The sequence below is a fragment of the Amblyomma mixtum genome, chromosome 1, assembly GCF_055824585.1.
Source record: "Amblyomma mixtum isolate Tamu chromosome 1, ASM5582458v1, whole genome shotgun sequence".
In the NCBI taxonomy this organism is placed as follows: domain Eukaryota; kingdom Metazoa; phylum Arthropoda; class Arachnida; order Ixodida; family Ixodidae; genus Amblyomma; species Amblyomma mixtum.
The window spans coordinates 183,366,304-183,389,376 of NC_143012.1; positions in this window are offsets into that span (position 1 = coordinate 183,366,304).

Below are 23,073 nucleotides of genomic sequence, written 5' to 3' on the forward strand. Positions count from 1 at the left end.
CCCACCCTGAGCCTAGCTACAATGTAACGTCATGACACAGCTGGCATGGAGCTCGAGCTATAGCGTATCCTAAGTTACGTTCTATGCAAGGAGGAGCAGATGGCAGTGATAGGGGAGACCTAAGGAAAATTGGACAGTGAAAGCCAGACTTTTACAACACAAAAAAACGTTGCATGACCTGCCCCAAACCCACCACGGAACTTTAAAAAGAAAGGAGAAAGTGGGGAGCCAGATTAAGTGCTCTCGCACAGTCATCACGTGGCTGATGCTTGAGATATGGCATATTATGGTGTCACAATGAGATCATTATAATCAGAGATCATTCATGTCAATCATGGTTGCAACGTAAAAATATATATCTATTTCTCTCGAGCATATTTTGCATACTACTGCATGAGTGAATAAAAAAAATCCCTCCTAGTTCTGGGAAACCTTTCTATTTGTTTCAGCTCCGAATATCATTCCGAACAGAAAAAGAAAGCAGCCTTCCTTCCCCCACCTTGGTGCTAGCTTCAAGGAAACGACGTCGACACATGCAAGTGTAGGCATGATGCATTGTTTAGATGCCGTAAGCATCATTATGCAGTTGCCGTATTGATTACTAATAAGCAGTACATTAATTAACAATCAGAGCTCGAAGCAATTTACTCCAAGTTCTCATAGCCTACATCAGTTTCATTTGGAGCTCTTCATCTGTCTGCTTTCGCTGAAAAATTTGTTTCTCAAATTCAGCATTTGTTGCGCATAATAAATGGTGCAATGATTGGGTGAATGAGAGTTACAAATAAAAAATAAGGATACCAAACCAGAAATAAAGACAGAGCTCCAATTTTATTATACTATTTGTGACACTTTCCGCGCAGCAACTACGAGGATAGAAAACGTGGTTTTATCTCAAGTTATCATAGGACGCCTTCAACATTCAGTCAATCTTCGCATAGGATCCAATTTCACAGGAGAAATGATGTTTCTCAAACGGTGAAAGCCAGACATTTCTTAAGCTTCTTAAGAGCTAAGATTGGATTAAAACTGGAGGGGAGACTTAAGTTCCCAGTTAAGAGTATTCTGCGTTAGCGTTAGTGGGCTAATTCCCATATATGCAGATTTGGCCATTCTCTCATTTAAATTAAAAGCTCAGTGGGAGTGCTCATCTAACTCCTGACTGACTGGTGCAGAAGTTAAGCGATGCGCCATTCACCTGCGATGGCAGGTGCTGCCAACAATGTGGCTTTAGCGATCCAGGTTGCTCTTCCTGAGCAATCTTTCGCTCACTAATATAACTGCCACCTGCCACGATGGTAACTTTTCTCAAAATCCAGTGAGATATTATGATGACATCACAAGGTCACGTGACAAAAGCGGCTCTCCCAGGTTGCTTCTTCCAAGATTTTTCTCTCACAGCGCCCACGAAGCCGAGGTCGACGACGATAACGCCGAGCTTTCTGCAGGACGAGAGCCTAAACGTGCCGCGTTAAGACCCCACTGAAAAATTTCGTATATATGTGTCATATGTGTCTAGCCCATACGAGATTATGGAATATGTGTCATACATGCCCCTATAAGTAATATGCGACCGCATGTCATACGTGTAATATGGTGCATCAGGGCAGTGGGAAAGAGAAACTATCGGCTGGAATTAAAAAGCTGGGAACGATAAAGTAGCTCGCATACAAGTTAGGAAACAAAAAAGTAAAAGAACTACTGGGCAAAAAATAAAGAACGGGCCCAACGGGGATTCCAACCCCCATCATGCTGATCCGCATCGCACAACACAAACCATTGCAACACGACTGCTTTTTTTTAACATGGTATTTATTACAATGATGCGATGTTTTATGTGCATGAGCTATGTACAAACATTAAAGAAACAGCGGCACACTTACACAGATAATCAATGAAGCACGAAGAAAAAGTTAATTCGGAGCTGACAGCGAATACATCACAAGCACGAGAAAAAAGGCTATTCGGAACACATTGCTAATATATCATAACACGAAGCATCTAAGCAACAAAGAACTAAAAAGAATGGCAATGAACAATAAAGGACTAAGAGTGAGTGCCAGTCCTGTTCAAGCTCGTTTTGGGCATACTTTTTTTTAAGGCATACAATCATTCCACAGAACTGGTCTTTAGCAGAAACAGGTTGCACAAAGACAATCTGTATGCCATTTAACCCACCAACGTACCGTTCTGTGTATTTTGGTTTTTCGGGACATGACGTACTTAAGAAAGTACGCAAACTGCCCTCTAGCCATGTAGGTAACATTTTTCTTTAAACAGCACACTGAGACCTACCCGTTAAATCATGTTTATCGAAAAAGGGCATTTTCGTGCCCATGGTCAACTGTCGCCTTTGTGATGCTCCTGAAACGATTCAGCATTGTTACATTACTTGCAAAATGCAATACTCTTTCTTCTGGGACATTATGCAACGGACACTGAATGGCTATTTGACTTGTGCGCGATTTTTCACGCACTACCATTTGTTGATGAATCCTTAGATATGTTATTTTTAATTGGATTAGAGAGCCTGCGGAAAACACGCATCACGGAATGACATAGTGATTGGACCACGACTGCCACATGAAATAGCAGCATTATATTTTTCCAACATGGTATTTACTATGCGAGGTTATGCATGCGCAGAAGGAGCTAAAGAGCAATTAATTTCAAACAAGAAAACTAACGCAGTCCTTTCTATTACTTTGCAACTGGATGGTAAATCGTAAGGTAAAGGGGTGATCTGCCTGGTTTAATAAAAGGAACTTGACCAATGGACTTCGATTGATATTGTGAATCTTGATGAGCTGTGCGATAAACATTTAAACATCTTATTCTCTGTTGTATGCCGCCTGAGCTTCAGTTTCTTTTTCTCTACGGCCTGTACTATCATCATCAGCACTCGTCTCCTCCGGAACGCTCAATCTCTCCTCGAAATAAAGTCTACACTTAGCCGCCGCCTCCTCCTATTCGTTTCCTCCCTCCTGATACCGGACACCACACTCTCACTGCTGAAGTAGTTTTTTGCAACACCGGGAGCTCTGCCATGAATAGGTGCCAAATTATTGGCTGCGTTGCTTTACAACAGCTCCAAAAAGCAGAAAACGCCGTATTCACCTTCCAACTACACGTATATGCGACCACGTTGGAAACACTGAACTACAGACAGCTTGGGAAACCGGTGCTGAAAACAAGAAAGAGGGTCCAAGCAGAGAAACAAAGAGAAACTTGTGTGAAACAGGCCAAGGGTTTTTTTTATTTAAGGCCCTGGTTCGGCATTTGGTAGTCGCATTTTGGTCGATTCTTTTCCGCGAGTTTCACGAAGCACGCACTACTCTATACGCGGCACTCATGAGCGGCCATGTTTCGCATGAGGTAGATGCGCGCTTATAAGATGCACATCGAAGCTTGTGTCTGCGCACGAGCGCCGCGTGTCATTTACGGCACACTGCATAAAAGTGCATACAAGAGGAATTTCCAGTGCGAGTGAGCCCATAATCTGAAAATAGGTTTTGATCGGAGACACTCGCAACGCGTAAGAACTCGTACTGAGCCGATATGAATTCATACGAAGCACGTTTCTGGCACATATCAGCTTGTATGAAACATGTGTTCATATGGGGCACGTTACTCGACACGATTTCCTCATATGAGTCCATACTAGACATATTTCAGAGACATATGACCTTGTATGAAATATGTGTTCAAATGAGGCACAAATCTTGAAACATATAACTCATATGCTGCCCATTCATTTCATACCAGACACAACTCCGGCACATATGGCCTGGTATGAAGCATATATGTGTTCATACCAGGCACATATCTTGACACATAAAACTCATATGCGTTCGACAGGACCTCATACGAGACACATTTGTGACACAAGGAGCTCGTGTGTAGCAAATATGAATATATACGAGACACATATGAAATCATACGAGATTTATCGACAGATGACTGATTAAAATTATCCCCTTTTGGAATTAAGGGCCCAATGACGACGGCTTGCGAGCAGAGGCAAACTAAGACAAATAAAATGTTTAGTTACTAACATGAAACGTAGCCCTGGGATGCAGTGAACATTTTAATACATGGGGGACAAGACAAAGATGCTGAAGACAGGAAACAGACACGCATTACATAATGACTATGACAATTTATTCATAGCATTTCGCATGCGCGAAAGAATTTAGATGCATGCTTTAAAAGCATTCGTTACTGTAATGGTTAGTGACGCGCAAAAAGGTACTCCAAACTTTGATGACGTTGTGGTAGCGACGAGTGTAAAATACGAAGTGGGCACTAGCATGTGAGTATTGAGCCCCAGATGATAACAAAAATCTTTGCTTCTCTTAGTGAAACTGAGATGCACAAAGCTTGCCGGCCAACAGAAACGATTTAAAACTCTGAATCTGCGTGCTTGACAGGCAGACATCCTCCAGGCGTGCAACGACGTCACTGATTTCGCCGACTTTCCCCCCATTTTCGCGTCAAGAAATACCGAAAGGCACCACAAACCGAACCACGCATGCATACAAGGTATTTAAACGGGCTTCACATAAAGCGCCGTGTTTATTTTCTCTATGAATTCAGAAAACTGATAACGCTTCGGAAATTGAATGAAGCTGCACACCCACTGTCATCATCAGGAAAATGCTCGCTGCAGAGAAAAGCCGTTTTTCGCAGTATTATTCTGAAATAGTATGATTTCGGGATCATCCCACATATGTGAAATCTAATGAATCTCTTGTGAGCAGTTTATGTATCAGGGTGAAGCATTCTTCATTTATGATGCCATTTTTTCGTAGCATAATATCAAAAATACTCTCGCAAATACTCGCAAATACTCAAAAATACTCTCGCAAATACTCTCGATTAGCATGCCGATCACCTCAAAGTCACCGCCATGGCACTTTCTGTAGTGCCAGTGATAAGAACCGCCCGGTTGTTTGACACAGTTAAAAGATATTGGGCTATTTAATTGTCGAAACCACCTACTCCAGTGGGGTGTATCGCAAACAGACAGGCGAAGCAAGTGCTAGGTATCCATTCAAGGGAATGAAATGAGGGATCAGATCGTACACATTTGAGATGCGAAATTCGCGCAGGAGAGAAAACGCAAAGAAATCCACTCGCACCACTCTAACTCTCCTCTGTGTGCACAGATGCACGCAGAGTTTGTTTGAAACATGTATGACTACCCCACCTGCCAGAAGGCACTGTACAACTCCGTACTCTTTGATATGGGTCCGATGACACGTTCGGCTTGTGTATCTTTGAAATAAATAGAACTAACTGCACGAACGCAACTCTAACCGGGTATTATGTTATTCTGCGCGCGAGTAACTGTGTTTATTCTACCTCATCATCGTGAATGGGTTTGTGGCAATGAGTTTTTTTCTTCTAGGCTCCAGATATTTTTGCCTCCGTTGTACCTTCCTCCTGTCGTTTCGCGCTCCGTTTCGTCCTCTCTGTACCACTCGGCATTCTTTTCGTTTTTGTCTGGTTCAGACGATTTATGCCAGAAAGTAATGACAGTCCGCAAAGCCAGCAAAGATTTTTTTGTTGTATATTTCTTTGGAAAATTAATCGCTAACACCCCCAGTTCACCTGTTTAAGGAAATTTGTTTCTGAGTTTAGGAATACTATGAAGTTTGCTCCCAAGAGCTGGTTCCCAACGTAGTCGGTCTTTCACAGAAAAAAATAATATGTATATGCGGGGTAGCAGCAAAGAAGCAAAATTAGAGAAACTATATCAGAAAAACGAGCAATAATGGATACAGGAGCTAATGCAGAGGTTACATTTCGAACGGAAATAAAATATTATAAAGAAAACAGCACGACAAGATGATTCCACTTATCGCCTGTAAAAAATTCTTTGACACATCAGAAAACCGCATTTGTGTTTTCACGCACACAGTCGGGGCATTTTATACGTTATATTTTTGGTTCTGTGCAATATTTGCCTCCCAGAAGATATTCTTCTGTGCATTACACTTTCAACTCTATGAGTACGCCCATGGGCGTACTTTGCTACGTTTACTGCATTTTATTTTAAACACTGTCGATTCAGAGCACAGTCACTTTGGAGCCTTAACTGCAGCTGTGTGAAGGAACAGGCTATAAGAAAAGTTTATGACACAGACGCTCTCGCATGAGGAAGTACTCACTCCACCAGAGAAGCAGACACCAGCAGTAAAAGCGGCAGGAGCGCAGCGCTGTTCATAGCGTCCAAAGAAGCAAGATGCAAAAAAAGTGAAACTTAGGGTTGCTTATGCTACGACCAATCGACGTGCCTATTTTCATTGGGTACTTATATGCATTATAACACACTCTGGCCCAGGAAATTACTTATGAGCAAATATCGGCATAATCAGTTGTATCTTAATTAAAAGCAAAGCAGAGAACCTAATGATTTATGCAGGCGGCAGAGATGAATCTTTGTTAAAAATAACGACGGCAAGAAGTTTATATTTGCTGCTATCGTTGTTGCCAAGATGTTTCCCACTACTGAGACTGGGATTTTCATGCTTAGAACGCCAGTGAATTCATGACAAGTTTTTAAACGCAACTATCTCCATGCATCTGCATATTCCGCCACGCAGATTTTATTGAGTTCAGAAAATTCGCCATCTGCTTAGTTGCTGACGTGTCCAGCCTGCACTGCTGGCAGTCGTGATCCAAGGCGAAAGCGAGGACGCGTTGTTGCGGAGCCCCTAAAGTGTTCACCACAGTTCTTCGTAAAAAAAAAAACAACCTAAAAGATGTATAGCATTGATACGAAATCGCGGTACCCTTAAAGTGTAACTTTCTGTACAATAAGGAATTTGAATACTTCCGCAGTTTAGTATTTCGAATGTGTATTAGGCCCAAAGGCCCGCTTAAGAAGGGGCTTCCAGAGCATGCTACACGCTATCTTCGCTCAGCAGCAGGCTACGTAACAGTGTGATGGCATCAGAATTCGAGAATAATACAAGCGTATCGTTTGCCACCCATCGACTGCTGTGAGTTCTTGAGGTTGGCTTTTTTTCAGGACTACATAAAGTGGTGGGTCAGGAGTGAATCGGACTTTTTCATTGCTTTTCGAACATATCTACTCCTTGAAGTTGTAGTGAAGGATCTGGGCTGGCACAGCTGAGGTGATCTGTAAGATGGCGCAAGGAGCAAATCGGAGATAGAAAAGAGCGAAGGGCCTATGTAATTGCCTCCGTGAACAGGGGCCTCGACAAGGTGGCGAGACAGGTAGCCGGCGTCTTAATGGAGGTGCCTTACCGTGCATAAAACGGCGTAAGAATATGCTTGGTGGCGCGAGGCCCAATGACCAAGCCGGCCTGTGCGATTGTTCTCTGAAGAAAGCCAGCAAAGGGCAGAGTGCTCAATCACAACTGAGAAAGAACGGCCAAACAGGTAAGGCCGAAATCTTGAGAAAGTCGAAAGGAGTGCGGTGGGCTCACGCTCTGAAATTCAGTAGTCACGCTGAGCTGTGGGAAGAAGGCGATGGCATAACCGATGGCACGGCTTTGGCCTTCATAACGCTGGAGTACCACGGACAGGACTGCATGTAAATAAATAAGCTCATACAACACGCTCTCCTGAACGGGACCTTATAAAGGGAGCGTCGTTTTTAAGAGGGTGGGCGAGGAGAGGAGAGGTTCGGCGAAAAGTTTGGTAAAGGGGCTTAAACACGAACACAGGCGTAAAAGCTGTTCATATACTTGGACTACCATGCAGTACGAAAGTCTCCTATAGCTTGAATTTTAGGGGGATCAGGGCGTTCACCATAGTCCCAAGAGAACGAAGCGGCCGTTGCCCCTAGAAAGGCCCCCTGCAGACAATGCAGTCGCCGATACTGTACGACGACATGGCTCTCGCGGAGAAACAATAAAGGAACAAACAAGATATTCATCATTCATAACAGCCGAGCAAGCACGCACGGAAGGGACACTTAGACGAAACAAGCCTTCGTTTTGTCTGTCTCCTTTCTGTCCGTGTTTGCTGCGTTGTTGTGCATCATGAATATACATCAACTCGCCCGACTTTATTCACTCATCTTAAAAGGTATTCCTCCGCGCTTACAGCACGCATAGACGTTTACCAATATGGTCGCCTTTGCTGGTCGACTCAGCGTGTCGGCGTAGCCATTCAGACTGCTGTCATAGCGCTCGTAGTCAGATGTTAGTGCTCGTCACCCATATCCCGCGGAGACATTTAGCGAAAAGTCTTAAGAAAGGAGACCGCAATTGTTCACAAGGTGGCATGGGCGTTGCTCGTTCAGCAGTGATTCAACGGCGTGGGTTGAACAGCGGTCGTCGACATACTATGCGAATATCTTGCGTCCTGTGCGTTAAGTGCTTCCGTGTATGTGTGCGGGTCACGCGGTCCCATTTCCGTGTTTGCTTTCCGTTAATACCCCTGAGGTAGTGATAACCCGCTGCCACTTATGACTTTCTTGCAACGCTCCAGCGATTGTAACTGATGGTGTGCGTAAAACAACTGCCAGTTCTGCTTTTTTTTTATTGCGCCAGGGCATTTTCAGTATCAAAGGTGACGAAGAGCGCCCGACGATGACACCGGATTAGAGACGTTACGTGGACGGAGGGCGATATGGTAAAGAAAAGCGCTAGCTTTGTGCTTAGGTTAGAACCTTGCAATATGTCAGCATGCTCTTTTCATTAGTGTCTCTTTTGCGGCATCTCGCTAGCTAATCGCGTTTGGGACGTGGAGGGCCGAAGTGTTCTATTTCAAATAAGGGTTCCGTTTGTGTTTTTCGTCACGCTCGATTTTCAAGATATGTTCGTTGTTGCTTTTTGCTTGGTTTTTTGGCTTGCGGTCACGGTCAAGAAGCGCAGAGGATAAGGACTCTGGTATTTCATGACAGTGAACATGTTTCAACTACGTAATAGCTTCTGCATTTTACTTCCCACCCTTCCCCTATGAAATAAACGGTATTGTTCTGAAGCCTTTTACGGAATCTGTTTAAGGTGTTGATATCTTATTATAATGTGTTGTCCAAAATTTACCTTACGGGCCGCCGCGGTGGCGCAGTGGTTATGGCGCTGGGCTGCTGATTCGAAATACGCGGGTTCGATCCTGGCCGTGGCAGTCCAATTTCGATGGAGGCGAAATTCTAGAGGCGCGTGTACTATGCGATGTCAGTGCACGTGAAAGAACCCCAGGTGGTCGAAATTTCCGGAGTCCTTCACTACGACATTACTCATAGCCTGAGTCGCTTTGGGACGTTAAACACCAATAAACCAAAAAGTACCTTATGAAATAACAATGTACATGTGCTTTCAATATGAATGGTTTGTTCAATTATATTCAGGAAAACTAACTATACGCATTCATTAGCCACAGCAATTGGATTTTGACTGTGGAACTGTGGACCGCAAGTAAAATAGGGTACTGTGCGGTGTGCTAGTATTTCACGAAGTATATATAACTGGTGCGCACAAATGCAGTTGTTGGTCCAATGTTTAGGGGAATCCCCCAAGGTGGAGTAAATTTGTAATAAGGGAGTAATTACTCATTGTCATCCACCCAAGCGCAGCCATACGGCTACAAAGGAAAGCTATACAGCTTTCTCAGAAACTTCGTAGTTAAAGAAAAATTCGTCCTGGTCCGGGGTTTGAACCCGGGACCACCGCTACACCGGAGCAGTCGCTCTACCACCTGAGCTAACCGGGACGGCAAGCTTATGGTAGGGCGAGAGAACTACGAAGTTTCTGAGAAAGCTGTATAGCTTTCCTTTGTAGCCGTATGGCTGCGCTTGGGTGGATGACAATGAGTAATTACTCCCTTATTACAAATTTACTCCACCTTGGGGGATTCCCCTAAACATTTGACCAACACTGTTCCCACTTCGAGTTATTGATCAATTCGCTCTCGCCCTACCATAAGCTTGCCGTCCCGGTTAGCTCAGTTGGTAGAGCGACTGCTCCGGTGTAGCGGTGGTCCCGGGTTCGAACCCCGGACCACGACGAATTTTTCTTTAACTACGAAGTTTCTGAGAAAGCTGTATAGCTTTCCTTTGTAGCCGTATGGCTGCGCTTGGGTGGATGACAATGAGTAATTACTCCCTTATTACAAATTTACTCCACCATGGGGGATTCCCCTAAACATTTGACCAACACTGTTCCCACTTCAAGTTATTGATCAATTCGCTCTCGCCCTACCATAAGCTTGCCGTCCCGGTTAGCTCAGTTGGTAGAGCGACTGCTCCGGTGTAGCGGTGGTCCCGGGTTCGAACCCCGGACCAGGACGAATTTTTCTTTAACTACGAAGTTTCTGAGAAAGCTGTATAGCTTTCCTTTGTAGCCGTATGGCTGCGCTTGGGTGGATGACAATGAGTAATTACTCCCTTATTATAGAAGCAGTTGTGCACATTAAACAAGATAAGCAGCATTGAAATAATGTACTCTATAAAACTTGTACTGCGAGCTGTCGGTACTCTAAGACTTCTGGAAGCAGTATGAAAAGATTTGGTCATGCGGCTTATGCATCAAACCTGGATATGGATGTGAACCGTTCTCTGTCGCTGGCGGTCCTCTCTAGGTCTTTCTCTCGCCTTTACTAGTGGCTCTACGAATTCTGAATCAAAAGGCATTGCTGGGACACAACTGGAATGAACCCATATTATGAGTCAAAATTTGCCATTCCACATCAAGAACTCATGCCTTTGAATGCTTTTTCCACTCTCCAGTCTGTAGGTGAATGCACTACTGCAGCAGTTGGCATGACCAGATGCTCGAACGCACGCAATGAAAACAGATTGCAGCATTTAATAATGTTGCGTGATGGCAAAGGAATTCTCTGAGGAAAAGGGCCGATGGCTACAGACAGCCGAACAACTCACAAAGTTTCACAAATGCGCAACACAGCGTCGTCATCGTTCTCAAAAACACTTCCTCGTCCTCTTAGCGTACGTAGCCATACCCTTCGCGACAAAAGCAGTCTTGGTGCGTACTGCACGGGGAAGGCTGAGTTCGAGTAGTAAGGCTTGAGGCAATAGACGTGGACGACATCGATGCGGGGCGTATCATGAACATCATTGAAAGGTCCATTGAACACTAACTGGGTTATGAGCCGCGCTTGGCATCATCCTTCACAACTCAGCCAGATGCAGACACGTGCACATTCATTGAGAGCAAAACTGGAGGGCTGTACTGCCCGTTTGTGAGCAAGATTAATCTTTTACAGGTGCAGCACGTTTACAACTGCTATAACATTTGAACAACGTGACATTAAAAAAACTTTGCTCACTGATCTCATGCACGTGCGTACGATGTGCACCATACGGTTTCGTACATCGCAGTTTACTTTTTACCTTTTCTAGATTAGAAAATCTCAACTTTCTGTGCATGCACGTACTTTTCATTGTAACGCGGTAATCTAGTCTTGCAAGCCAACTTTTTTTCTCGGTGTCTCTTAAAATAGACGCGCTCAACGCGCTTTGCAGCGCATGTTAAAAGGTCGCGTATAACACACCCCAACTGCTTAGCTTCTTGTTCCTCATGATTTCGCATGTGGCAGTCAAATTTTGCATCGCTTTGGAAGTTGGTAGGGAGCTTCCTTTTCTTGCCGTCGATGAAGGGCGCCTGGGATGCACTCCGTCTCCGTCCCGAGCTACACCTGGAGGATGCCATGGAATAATGTTCTGATGCACTCATTGCACTGCGTAGGCTGCACTCAGCAAGACTAGATTCAGTTAATCGGTGTTTCCTGTGCAGGTGCTTGATTTGTGAAAGCAGGCGCTGCAGGATGGTGAGGAAAAACAAGTTGTTTGTAGAAAAGAATGGTAGCGCTCTGCTCCTGCGGGATCTCTTTAGTGCCCTAGCTGCATACCGTAAAAAATTTATGAGACGTACACACTTAATTCTCCTTATGTGTGGAAATGGGAAACCTTTGAGAGGTTCGCCACCTGCGCCATCTGCTGGGGCAGCGCCGAACATCGCGAAGGGGCTTTTTAATGGGTGCCGCATGATGGCGCTACGACTGCACACTAAGCACGGGGGAAACTTACCGGAAAGGAGGAAATGTGGTACTCGCTTGATCGCGACATCTGTAATTACCATGCTCATAATTACTCATGTAGGCCTTAGCACATATCTCGAAGACACGTTTTTAATTGTGCATTCAGTAAGAGCGCCTTTATTGAGCTTCAAACGTCGAAGTGTATTGTTACTGCCCTTTCAGCAGTGTTGTCTTCTGTCTAGTTAGTGCACTGCCATCCCTAGCGGCATGCTTTGTAAAAATCTGTATGCATCCTCTTTCTGTACATACATAACCTCATTTAGTAAATGCCATCTTGAAAAAAAATGTTGTGGCAGAATGGCAGCGTCCCGTCTCGCACGCTGGCGGCCAAGGTTCTATATCGCCCAAAGCTGAATTTTCTTTTCTTATGATTGATAGTTCGAGCGGACACTTTTGCGGATAGCCTCTGTCTATAACTTCCATGCGCGCCACTCATGAGCCCAGAAAGGTTTTAGCTTTAAAATGAAGACAACTGGGAGATCTGTGTTAATCAAGCTCTAAAACACAACACTTAATTATTTTAACTTTGTAGCCCCAGTACCGCATTTATTCTTCTACTCTTCTCAACTGCAAGGTAGCATTTGGGCAAAAGCAGCGAAAATATTCTGGGCACTTTTATTGTGCTTCTAGTTTATGCAAACTTTTATGTGCGCGGATGCACTCATATATTTGTTACCGCTTGGGATACCGAAACAAAAAAAAATTGCCATGCATTGTTCAAAATTTTCTGGGTTCCAGCAACGGCAGTTTTCCGGAGGTAAATGAAGACAATTCACTATCGAACAATTCACTATCGAACAATTCACTATCGAACATTTTCTCAATAATAATCGTTCTTTTCTTCTACTGTATGGTGAAACGACGTGTAATTTTTTGTATTTCCGTGTTTAGCGTTCTCAAATTCGAAAATTGCCAAGCATATCAACTTTGATTCGTATTTAAAAGAAACGATCATCTCCGCTTTCCTTTAAAGCTTTTCTGAAATACCTCTACTACCTCTTAATCCGAGGTAAACATAACTTGCGTCGTTATATTGTACAAAAGTAAAATAGAAATGCATTATACAGAGCATATTTTGTTCATTTATCGTTACAGGACACTATTCGTTCTTTTATTATAAATCCCACTCCCACACTTCGTTCCAGGAAATATGCCTCCACTATATAGACGTTTTATGCGTTAGCTATAACACCTCAATAGGCGCACAGTGTCGTGTGTTGGCTGAGGCGTGTGAAACCTCAGTGGAAAGGAGGCAACATGGAGAGAGGGAAGGAAAGAGAAAGTAGAGATACGGTGGGGGAAAGTGCATGCGGAAAGAGTAAGTAGGAGGAGACGAGTGGAAAGATGGATAGAGTGGCCGTCAGACTCCAGGGCTAGGGGAGAGGTGGGGGAGTACGGCGTGGTACACTATGATTGATGGATTGAGTCCTGTGAGCAGTGGTGCTGTGCGATGTCAGTGCACGTTAAAGAACCCCAGGCGGTCGAAATTTCCGGAGCCCTTCACTACGGTGTCCCTCATAGCCTGAGTCGCTTTGGGACGTTAAACCATGATTAACCAATTAACCAATCCTGTGAGCAGTGAAGCGGCCCTGCCTTCCACAAGGTTAGTAATCGTCTGCATCACACCACCCGCCAGCCTCAGAGGTGACCATTGGTAACGCGTTGCTGGATAAGCCGCACTGATAGTTCGTAATCGCCTGAACTGAGAAACATCCATTCCTTATATTTTAGACTTTATTAAGTCCGCACACTTGTGGAAGATGCTACCATATTTTATTGTAGTTTTCCTTTCAGCCGACCGAATATAGGTTTTATTCATGTTGCGGAGCAAGTTACGCTCGATGCGAGCTTTATATAGACATATCAGCGACCATGCGTGACCGCCCCTAGAGCACTGGTTGCATTTTGCGAGCCTACCCCTCACCAGAATTTTAAGTCACGAAAGAGCACATGTAACGCGAGCATTCGGCATCCCACGACCTGCCTTTTTTGAACCTCTTGGCTGCTTCCCTTGGTGGGACGGTCCCGCTGCACGCACATTATATGGATGTATGCACGACAGCATGCCGCGCCATCAGAATCACACATATCCACAAACCAAGCCCCATCTTAACTCACTCTCCACGACTCTTCAATCCATAATGTTAATAAAACCGAGAATATTTCACAAACCTGACCACGGCGCTAAGGCGAACGTAGCGAAATGAAAACGGGCGAGATCTCATATTCAGATTACCTAAACGCTTCCACACCCCTACAAGAAGTTCCTAAACAACGCGACTGGAACCGGCAGTTCTGAGACCCCAGCTCTGCCTGATAATCTTATTACCACTCGCTTAAATGTGCAGTCAGATAATTTAAACTGCACTATCAGCAATTCTACAGATGCAACAAAATCTCTTGAACAAATTCGGCGCTGAGAGGAAGAAAAATGGATATGAAGAAAAAATCACACAGGACCTAAATGACTTTTTATTTTCGACCCGATCTTCATCTTCCCACTCCTTGTCTTCTTCTCGTCTCTCTCTGAGTGCTCGGAGGCGGAAAGAAACCATGATAAGGGGGGGAACCGCGGAGGCGGCACAATCCCAGCTCCACGTTTTCTTCGAATGCGTAGCACTCACATTCACGGGGGCATGGTCCGTTTATGGCGGGAAAGCACTGATTGAGTAAAATGGAGGAATCAAAGGACAAAATTAACATTTACCTAACATCTTTCTAACGCGAAGTATGCATAATATCTTCCCGGTGCATTGAATGTGCCAAGGTGCGAAGCGCACTATAAGAGGTGTTTAAAAATGTTTCCAGGAGCATACTTTATTTGTTCATTCAAAAAACCTAGCGTGTCCTGCACGGCATTATTGCAGGTGGGTTAATTAAGTCAACAAAGATACCGGAGCACATAAAAACAAAGCTTTGAAAAACATAGTTTTAATTTACTTTAGGGACTTAATTTTCAGATTCAGTTACCACGTATGTTACAGCATCAGTCCAGCCAGGCTAGAAACTGGGATAGTGGTTGGTCATATGATTAAAAATGGCTGAGGCTTAGCTTAGGATAAGCCTAGTCAGATGCGAAGCATATTGTCGCCGAGTTGCATATCGAGCACGCCGCTTGGCTAGACGTTCTTCACGCTCTTCATCAGTCTCCGTAGCACGCCGCAACTTTTGCCTCTCATTCCAACGAGCAGCCCTGTCTCCAGGAGGCATCTCTATCCCGTGTACGCCTAGCAGAGGCAGGCGCACCCCTTTGTATACCGCCGCTCCAGCATCACGTGTTCACTACAGCGCACCTAGCGGCAGAAGCAGGAAACACATTGGTCGCGACGCCTCGCGCGACGGCGCGAGCTGGGGCCCCGTTTCTCCTATGTCGTTACGTCACGCATTACGTGGTCCTCCTTGGTCGCGACGCCTCGCGCGACGGCGCGAGCTGGGCCCCCGTTTCTCATCTGCTGTGACGTCACGCACCACGTGGTCATCCTTGGTCACGACGCCTCGCGCGACGGCGCAAGTTGGGCCCCCGTTTTTCATCTGCTGTGACGTCACGCATCACGTGGTATGACATGGAGGTCACGAAAGGTCAATGGTAACGACACCGCCGCGCTCGAGGAGCTGGGTTGGGCTATTTTAGTATGCTTCGCATAAAAATGACCCGCTTTAGATGGGGACGAAAGGAAGAAAAGGCGGCAAGCTGGCTAATTAGCGCTCCTCGTGTCTCCTTTTCTTTCGACCAGCCTGAAGCAAAACTCTTTTCATGATATGATGGACAACAACCTACTGTCGATTGTATTTAGATCGTGCAGCATCCAAGCAGAATATAACAAATTATAATCCGTGGTTCTTTTTTGGAAAGTTGAGCCTCTGTACTCACAAACAAAGCTATGTACTTATCGTGTAAAGAAATCGTGCACCTCAACTTAGTTTTTTAACGAGGTTGTTACCCTACTGCTCCTTCGCTCGACTCTTGATAGTATTATGATCTTGCGTACCAGCCTCTTGATAGCTGTCCCGTGTTTTTTCAGCATTACGATTTGTATATAGAACAGATCAAGCCTACAACCTAATTTTATGTACGCTTCTCACGCGTCTTCACAAATACTTTGGTTGAAAGCATCATTGTCTTCTAGGAAGCGTCCAGTTCCCCGTATTCTCGCATATTAGTCCAACCATTTAAGAGCGACCTTCGCTTTCGTCTTTTCTTCCCTGCTGCTCGTACTTACAGTATGTTGCCAGCTATATCATATTAATGAGTAATCTTACGCCTAGTTTTCGTCTGTCCGCTAATACACGATAGCGGATCCCTCTTGTACCTCGAACAATACTGCAAGGCTAGCCTCACTGGACAAGGTTCTCCGTAGCGTTTCCCACAGCGAGCACAAAGTAGCTGGTCAAAGCTAGCCACCCAGCCTTGGCATGGCCGGCAATGTGGGGACGGGAGCTGGGCTGGTGCAAGGCAGGATATATCCAGGGTAAGTAAACGGCCATGAAGCTTCACATGTTTCTCTGCCTAGTGCGACTTATCTTTTTTGCTCTGATCTCCCGTACTGAAAGGTCTTCGTTTTGTATAAATGTTTGCTAATTGAGGTATAGTTGATTGTCTCAAAAGGCTTCGTTTTATGTTGTGTTTTGTTGTGTTGAGTTTAGTGGCGCATAATCATCTAAGGCTATCATGCGCCAAGCTTCGTTTTAGGACGATTGCAACTCATTATCGTCATGCATGATCTGCATCCAATTTTAGACCGCAGCTCTTAGGCGGCAGTTTCTGCGTTTCGCGGCGTCGCCGTTGCCCGTTGTAACCAGCAGTGGACACCCTTTAAGCTACGAAAGCAATGGAGCGGGAGCTTGGAAAGAAGAAAGTAAAAGTGCAACCTCCTCCCCGCCTTAGCAACCGGCGCGCCAGTGGGGTGTGCAGCTGTGCATAGCAATCGTGACGTCACACAGCAGCAGTAGAACCAGCGCGCGTCGGCGGTGGCAGGTACACCACCGCGCTTTCGCCAGACGTCTCGTTGCAGTCGAGTGAGTGAGACGTACGGCTCCGAAGCGGCCCCGTGATTCCGTGCCAAGCAGCTCGAGGCAGCGGCAGTGGTCTTCGGTATTTTTTGAGAAAACTAAATGCGCAGTATCTGTCTCCCACAGCTGCGAAACCAATAAAGCGGTGGCTTGGAAAGCAGAAGGTAAAATTTGTAAATTGGTTTTTCAGGAAAGGAATTGCGCAGTATCTGTCTCACACATCTCGGTGGGCACCTGAACCAGAGGTGGGGGTGAAAACACTTATTTATTTATTTATTTATTGTTTCCTCAAGGGTCCACAGGGGACATTACATGTCCCCTGTGGACATGTAATTATTAAGAAGCGACAGGAGGTATGTTTGGATCAGCCCGTGAGGGACCGGTCCTTACAAACACTAGGTGGAGGTCCCTAGTTTGGGACCCCAGTGGCGGTGGCCGCCGCCGGGGCGCGCCCGACTAAGGCTTGTCGGGCCTGTAAGTCGTGACAGCCGAGCAGTGTCGCCTCCCAGTCGTCCCGAGTTTGGTTGGGGATGGGGGGAATGGCCGGGTTGGAGGGGTAGGCCTACACCATGTGATAGGTGTCCGTAGACACCGCACTACAGTGCAGGCAGTTGCCGCTAAAGGAGGGGTCGAAATGTTTTAGTGCTGCCGGGCACAGCAATGTATTGGTGAAGAGGCGGAGAAGGAGCCGCTCATTCGCCTTCTTGAGGCCTTTACATGAGCTAGGGTAAAGGCTATGGCTATCTTGATAGTAGGTTGTGATATCTTTGAACGTATAGACCGGATTAAAATCGGGTTCCTGATCAGGTGGTGAGGAGAAAACAGCCCGGTGAGAGAGCACGCCGGCGGCTGCGTCTGCTGCCTCGTTTCCTGCCAGCCCCTGATGAGCAGGGGCCCACATACGGTAACGGTGTGCGGGGTCCGTATCCCGTATGCAATTTTGGTATATTCGATAGGCTAGGGAGGGAGTGCAGCCTTGTTCGACATTCCGACAGGCCCCTCGCGAGACGGTGATTATGTATTTTGAATCGGAATGTGAGGCCGTGAGGGCAATCGCGACCTCTTCTGCTTGTGTTGCAGTGCGGGCTCTGGAAGTGAGGCCGTTAACTGTGCTGCTGTTGTAAACTACCGCTGCCGTGTACCATCAAAGGGAAATCACATAACTGCCCACTTGGAGCTGTGGACCCCTCAATCGTGCTTTAAGCTACGTGATGGTAGTGAAAGATGTGCGCTGCATGAATTGGCATTGACAATATTGTGCCAGAACTGCACTCTGACTCTATTGTTGGCACAAGTGCTCAGTTTAAACCTCTCCCAAAGAACATACCACGTTGTTGTCTCTTGTCAGGCTCCGCACTGACTGCTCATTAGCGGTAGCCGTAAAATTTATAACCCGGAAGGGCCCATCACCTGCTTGCTCCTTCTGTCGGATGGATGGCCCATGGAGCACCTATAATGTTTCTGGCACTCCCTGGCTTAATGAACCTGTGTAAACAGCTGCAGTCTTCTTCGAATTTAGGAAAACTCAAACGTCCACTACATCTTTCTACCCCGCCCCAATTCATTTCACAGCCCTCCGGTGCTTGCCTGAGCCTCTTGACACAACGAGGGTATAATCGGTACCCTAAGAGGACAAAGAACCACTCCCATGCGAAGCCGCTTCTGCGTTGTAACAAACCCTGTGGAGGATGTCTCAATTCTCTCCGCAGGCCGGGCATGCCTTTCTTCGGTATTGGGCGGGCCAAATATTATTGTGTCGAGCTAAGTTTGGTATTGTGCGGGCTTGCTTGTTTCGCTATATAGTGGCTTCCTGACGAGTGATGTATTTGTAAGAGGCTGCGTATTTCTTCGACTAAGGTGGTAGTAGTTAATAATTTCACTGTATGTTAGTGGAGGAGAAGGTTCAGAGGAGAATGGTGACGGGGCTCGGAATGTATGGCCGTGAGCTGTCCTGTCAGCCGCCTCATTGCCGTCTATGCTTTCGTGGGCAGGGACCCGCAGAATACTGTGACGGGTGCGCGTACCGGGAGTGTGATTCCTCACCGCTTGTCAGAGGTCCCCATTGAGGTGCGCCTTGCAGGCTTGCTGCGAGTCGCTCATGATTGAAGCCATTTACTTGGTGTGAGCATGCTTAATGGCAGGCGCGATTGCGACTTCCTCAGCGCCCACTACGCTGTTTCGGCTTTGAACCGTGGCGCTGGCTATCTCCCCTCCAAGGCCGGTTGTGACGGTTGCTGCCGCAGCCGACCGACCTTGGTGGAGGCTGGCGTCAGTGTAAAGGATATTTGCTTTGCGGCGTATGACCTTATGTTATATTTGCTTGGTTCGGGCCTTTCGTCGTGCACCACGTTGTATGGAATCCAGATTGGATGGAATTGGTAGGACATGATACTCTCCGCGGGTGGCCAAGGGTAGCCTGGTCAATGGTGCGTAAACGTTTTCTGTGTGGGGCTGACGTCCTAGACGCTGAAGTGTCCTGATGCCTGTACAGCTGAGGCACAAGCGGCGTTCTTGAGCAGTTATCAGGGCTTCCTTGTGCTCTGCATAGGTACCGAAGGCCAGTGGTCGTCCAGACCGTGACGTCGTCGGCGTAGAGCGCATGACAAATGATAGGCTGGTCGGCGAGCAGGCGTGCGAGGGAGATCATGGCAGCGTTGAACAGCAGTGGCAAGATTATCGAACCCTGCGGGGTGCCTTTGCGCGGGGAGGGCCGACATCCTCCACATGGTTTGCATCGTCCCCGAGCAACGTAAAGCGTACCGTTCACAGGAACTCAGCCATGAGCAGTGGGAGGCGAAGCTGGCTCACACGAAGCTCCCCTTTCAGCGCCAGGTGATCGGTCAGGCCTGGAGGGCCGTATTCCCGGACTTGGGGAGCCACCCGCGTAATTACTCTATATTAACAAAGTTTATTCTCACTCTCTCTCTGTCTCCCTACGTTGTAGCGAGCACTATATTTGAAAAGGTCGCAGCATCCTAGAGCACGGCCGAGAGCGCAAGTGATTGTGTTTCCATGACATTGATATGCACTGGCTGCAGTCAACTCGGCGGAGCTCCAGTTGAGGGCAAGATATCAGAAAAAATCTCTGCCTTTCCCGTAACCGAGAGTAGAGTAAGCATGAAATGTTTACGGGCATAACACATTGGTTGTAGATGGTACTAGTCAAAATCTTGAAATAGGACTAGTGTTCAACACATCACACCACACTCTTCTTGTTGCGTCGAAGCGATCGCCTGCAATAGTGCAGGCTTAGGTAGGCAGCCGCGAACCGTGCCAGCCTTGTCGCTTTCGGGGGCGGCAGCATAATCATGGCGTTGTCGGCAGGGGCGAGCAGTCTTCTGCTGTGACGTATCACTCGCAAAGCGATCGCTTTCCGCAAGACGCTTGCTACCTCTCCTTTCATCAGGCTCCATTGCTCGGCTTAAGCAGCTGTGACGGTGGCGGCATTGAAATGCAGGACGATGCAGAAGCGTACGCGGACACGACGAGACGCAGGCCTGACAAGAATGTATATGCAGCGCGTTCGAATGCTCCGCGAGCGTGTATACATCTGCCTGCCAAAGGGGCAAACGTCATGAGCTGAAGGCCCAGCGGCCGGTCTTTTACATGCGTGAGTGTGGGACCGCGGCGCCATCCTTGGGGACGGCGCGGAAGCAGTTTTTCCGCCCAAACCCCTTCTCGCCCTCGAGCTCCCTTCTTGCTCTAAGCGGCCCTCTCCTTAAAGCTCGTACGGTGACCGCATGCTCTCGTTTAAGCCCCCGGATGTGTGCAATTCAGTGCCCGGATGAGTGGAATTTAGTGCCCGGATGTTGGCTCTCGGTCTCGGCGTGACGTCACCACACTGCCGACAACGGGAGCTAAAAGCATTTCGTGCTTAATAAATCTTTTTTAACACTCCTCGAGAGTTGCATAACATTTGTGACGGCACATGACGTAGTAGTTTCTTTTTTCTCACTTTGACACAATGATAAAGACCTTCTTTTATAGAATGCTGTTACGTGCGAAGGAGCTTAGTACGGAGGGGATCGATTGAGACTTTCGATGTCAGCAGTTAGTACGCTGCTATATGGACCTGTGATCATCCTCTTCATCATGTTCCGAGCACTTAAAGCTGTTTTCAGCTGTTACAGTTCTCACTTGGACAGCCTAAACCACGGAGCCAGATATGTAGTCCGGCGAGAGTGGCAGGGCTTCAAGCGGGAGAAGTTAGACAGCTTGGTTTTTGTCCAAGAACGAGCAGTTACTGTGAGGCCTGCAATCCTGTAAATCCTGTCGCTCACTCTGGAAACGACCACATAAAACCCATTGCAGTGCGCTGGTAGTCTCTTATGCACTCTGCGCTACATCAGAGGCCGCAAAAGCAGGCCAATCGCAGTGAGCGTATTTGACAAGCCAGGACGCTAATCCTAGCGTCTCTGGAGGAGTTCTTAAGAAAAGCTCGCCCGTAGGCTGTCGCCTGTCGACCTGTTACCACCGTGCGCAGGATCCCCGCGATGGTAGGGAGGTAAATGGTTCAAATATGTTGTAGCGCCTGGCGACGCTATAAAGCGCCGGCGCTGAGATCGGCGTTACAGCGCGCGCTAGAGGAAAATAAAGACGGACAGCGCGTGCTCGTGGCGCACGCCCGGCACGGGCAGTCCGGAACTAGAAGCCTGCCACGCTGGTCGTCTCTCTCTGGTGCTCCGCTGCGACCCCGCTAAACCTCAACAGTGGTGACCCGGCGAACCGTGCCTTCTACCCAGCGGCGTCCTAGCATGGCGTACTGGCAGCACCCAAGTTTCGACCCGCCGCTCCCGGCGTTCCGGCCTGCAGGCGTCGGCGGGTGGTTCGCCCAACTGGAGGCTGCGATGTACCTGAACGGCATCACCATCCAGCCGTTCAAACACGAAGTCCTTTGTGACATCCTCCCGGCCGACCTCCTGCGTCGGCTCACCTACTCTGCTTTCGGCGGCCGGCCATACGATGAGCTGCGTGCGGCCGTCTTGGCGTACTTCGGCGCCTACTACGTTCCGCCGCCGCTGTACGACGCAGCGGACCCGTTTTCGCCGCCGCCAGCCTCTGTCCCTGGACCGGCCTCGCTCGCGCCCACGCAGCCTTCATCAGAACCCGGCCCGCCTCAGCAGCCCCTCGCCGCATCGCCGCCACTCCCGTCCAGCGTCTCCAGCCCGGCTGTTTCTCTCGACGCCACACCAGGTGGGATCCGCACGAGCTCCGCCTCGCGTCCTGCTCCCACTACTATCCGACCCGCGTCTCTGGCTCTGCCTCCTTGCGCTTCAGTGGCGTTGTCGCCAGAGCCTCCTGCAGCCAAAGACGACTCTGCGGCAGCAGCCGTGCCGACATCTCCATCTCCCTCGTCACTACCGCCAACAGCTCTGCAGGCCTCTTCTGTGCGGTTGAAGCCGTCGCCCGCTGATGCTAAAGAGCCCTCGACAACGACCAAGCCTGCTTGTCACACTCCCAGCCCCTCAGAAGGTTCGCAGAGCACTACTCGTCATCAGGAGCAGGATGAGAAAGCCAACCCGATGACAGCAGTAACAAGCACGGCGATCGCCTCCAGCCCCACTTTGCCTGAAACAGTTCCTGACCCAGTGTCAGCGCTTGCTCTCAAGCCCGACCATGCCCACACGCGCATCAGCACTGGCCAGTCGCTCCGGACGGCCACTCCCGCTTTACCCCAGCACCTGGAATTGAACGCAGCAACTTCCTCCGTCATCACCACAGCTGTCACCGTTGTCTCGTCGGTCACACCTGTGCCAACCCTAGTGGCCGGACCGCACTGCTCGCGCCCTACATCAGGGGCACCTGAGCCATGTAAGCCAGCCATTTCCACCTATTTGGACTTGAAGCTGGCGCTACAGCAGCGACACGACACCACGATAAAGACCACATCTGTCCACGGAGCCGTTTCGACCGCTTCCTTGCTTGTGACGGCGTACTCTGTGTGCCAGCTTCCCGCCGACATCAGCTGCAACGGTCCAGCACCAATGACACTTGTGCCAGCGGGCAGCACTACAGTCGGTGACGGCC